Here is a 3469-nt window from a genome sequence, read left to right on the forward strand (position 1 = left end):
GCAACACTCACACAAAATGCTGGAGGAACCCAGCAGGACAGGCAGCATCTATTGAAATGAATAAACAGTTGGCGTTTCGGGCCAAGATCCTCATCAGGGAAGTGGGAAAATGCCAGAATTTTCTGGCCTTTCTGGTGGGAGAGGGGAAGAAGCCTAGCTGGAAGGTGACAGGTGAAGCCAGGAGGGTGGGAAAGGTAAAGGGCTGGAGAGAAAGGAATCTGATAGGAGAGGAGAGTGGACCATGGGAGAAAGGGAAGGAGGATGGGGACCCAGGAGGAGGTGATAGGCAGGTGAGGAGAAGAAGGGGCCAGAATGGGGAATAGAAGCAGAGAGAAGGCGGAAGGAAAATACTGGGAGGAGAAATCAGCGAGTTGTTTGCTATGTCTCTCCTCTCGCTATGAAATGGGGACACCTCTTCTCTCATTAGAGAGAGAGAGAGAGCCTGTGGTATGTCGTATACCGGGTGAACGAGTAGTCTTTGGGGTACTGCAAGTCTGTGTCTTCATTGATGCTTTGCTGCACGTTTGAGTGCTCGGTGGGGGGTGCCAATGCTTTTTTGCTGGTGGGGCTGGGGGGGTTGTTGCCTTGCTGTGCTTGTGCATGGGGGAGCTGGGGGCCCTTGGGGTTCTAACATTTAACTGTCATTCATTCTTTGGGGCACTCCTCTGTTTACATGGATGTTTGCAAAGAAACAAGAAATACAGGATGTATATTGTATACATTTCTGACATTAAATGTAGCTTTTGAAATCTATTGATATTCATGCCATGAGTAAGATGGTCATCATGGATTTGAGAAGGAAGTACGTTTGACAAATTGGAGAGATTTTTAAAGTTGTAGCCAGCAAATAGGTAAGACAGAAGCAGTTCATGTGGAGTCTTTGAACCTTCAGAAAGCCTTTGAAAAGTTGCCACACAAAAGATAATTAAAGGAGATTAAAGCACAGACTATTGGAGATGACATATTGGAATGGATTGAGGATTGGCTGTTGGATGAAGGACACAGAGTTGTAATAGGGTTCGGATACTGTGACTAGTGGGACGCTGTAGGGATTAGTGCTTGGACACTAACTTTGTAATCCAGATCTATGAATTAAGTGAAAAGATCATGTGTAATACATGTGAAGTGATTTACTTTAGAAGATCAAATTTGAAGGCAGAGTACAGGGTTAATTCAAGTTCAGGTTTAAGTTTTTGTCAACAAGCAAATGAAACAATGTTCCTCCAGACCACAGTGCAGCCACACAACATATATCACACATGGCGTACAAAACAAGTTATTAACATAAATAAGTTAATAAAATATCATTCAAAGTGCATGTGGTGCACAGCACAGGTAAACAGTAAACAGCTCTCTGTCCTAGTGATGAGACCTTGGCAGTGGCATTCATTAGTCTCACAGCCTGAGGGAAGAAGCTGTCACCCAGTCTGACAGTCCTAGTCCTGATACTCCTGTCCCTCCTTCCTGATGGTAGTGGGTCAAAGAGACTGTGGGATGGGTGGTAGGGATCCTCAACAATGCTTTGGGCCCTTTGTCTACAACTCTCCTGGTAAGTGTCACAAATGGGGGAGGTGGGGGGAGACCCCCCCCCCCATGATCCTCTCAGTGGTTTTTACTATCCTTGAAAGGCTTTGCGGTACGATGATGCAGTCAGACAGGACACTCTTGATGGTGCTCCTGTAGAACGTTGTTAGAATGGGAGCCTTGCATGCCCCAGTCTCCTCAGAAAGTGTAGACACTGCTGTGCCTTCTAGACTAATGAGGAGGTGTTGTGGTTCCAGTTTGGATCGTCTATGACTGCATTCTTTGCATCGTGGAAGAACAGAGGGACTTTGGAGTTCCAATCCATAGATTCCTCAAAGTTGCCGCACAATGATTTGATAGGGTGGTTGGTCTGCTGGCCTTCATTAGTCGGGGGAATGAGTTCAAGAACCACGAGGTAATGTTGACGCTCTATAAAACCCTTTTCAGACCACACTTGGAGTATTGTGTTCAGTTCTGACCACCTCATTATAGGAAGGGGGTGGAAGCTTTAGAGAGGGTGCAAAGGAGAGTTACCAGGATGCAGCCTGGATTAGAGAATGTGTCTTGTGAGGAGAAGTTGAAGAGCAAGGACTTTTCTCTTTGGAGCGGAGGAAGATGAGAGGTGACTTGATAAAGGAATACAAGATAGAGGCATAGGAAGAGTGGCCTTTTCCCCAGGTGGAAATGGCTATTACAAGGGGGCATAAATTGAAGGTGATTGGAGGAAAGTATAGGGAGGGTATCAGAGAGAGGTGGGTGTGTGTAACACCCTGCCAGGGATGGTGGTAGAGGCAGATACATTAGGGACATTGAAGTCAATCTTAGATAGGCACACGTATGAAAGAAAAATGGAAGTTATGTGGGAGGGAAGGGTTAGATTGGTCTTAAAAGGTTGGCACAACATTGTGGAGAGGTTTTGTTCCTGAGGCAGCGGAGGTGTAATCATAGTCAATGTAGGGAAGGTTCACAACTCTGCAATTTCTTGCGGTCTTGGGTGCAGTCGTTACTGTACCCGATGCGTCCGATCCACAGAGTAATCGGAGACACGCTGAATCTCTTTAGCCTTCTGAGGAAGTAAAGACATTGCTGAGCTGTCTTATCCATTGAATACATGTGTTTGGATCGCGGTAATATTTAGAGCTCGGAATTTGAAACTCTCACCCATCTTCATCTCCGTACCGTTGACACATAGAGAGGTGTGCAGTCCTGCTTCTAATTTTTAAAAAACTGCACATGCTGAGATTCTGAAATCAACAGACCGTGTCGTGTAAATTCCCACAAGGTATTTCACCGTTCTGAAATGTTTAATGATGCGCAACGGTTTTGCCTGGTTCCCTCTTCAAAGATACCTCCTAACCTGATGGGTGTTTCTAGTCCCAAAGGGTCTCGACCCGAAACGTTGACTGTTTATTCATTTCCATAAGTTACTGCCCGACCTGCTGAAGTCCTCCAGTATTTTTTGTGTGTTGCTTTGCAGAATCTCTTTGTTTAGGTATTTCTAGTGTTTATTTTTATTTATTAGAAGGACCATTCTTCTTTTACTGTTAGTTGTGCACCTCCGAAAGGGGATAACTTTGTGGAGTTTTGGAAAAGACATTACTATAATATGGGGCGAAACATGACACTGGCCCTTTAAGAGCGGCAGTGGGCGGGGCTAAGGGCCGAGCGGGCGGGGATGACGTCATAGGGTGTTGCGCGCCCTGGCCGGTTCCGGATTCGCACGGGTCCGGGTCTGGGTGGGCGTGTCCCCTCGCGGTCAATGGCGCGGGTTAGGTGGGCGTGTCTTTGCTCCGGTTGCAGAATTGGGGGGCGTGGCTTTATTTTGGTCCGGGATCCGGGTTGTGTAGGTGTGGCTTCCAAGAAGGCAGGGATGACGTTGCCCGCAATCCCATGGTGCGCGGCGCGGCCCCGGAGGGGGCGTGGCCTCCCGGCCGTTGGCCACGTC

The sequence above is a fragment of the Hemitrygon akajei genome, chromosome 11 (genome assembly GCF_048418815.1).
Source record: "Hemitrygon akajei chromosome 11, sHemAka1.3, whole genome shotgun sequence".
In the NCBI taxonomy this organism is placed as follows: Eukaryota; Metazoa; Chordata; class Chondrichthyes; order Myliobatiformes; family Dasyatidae; genus Hemitrygon; species Hemitrygon akajei.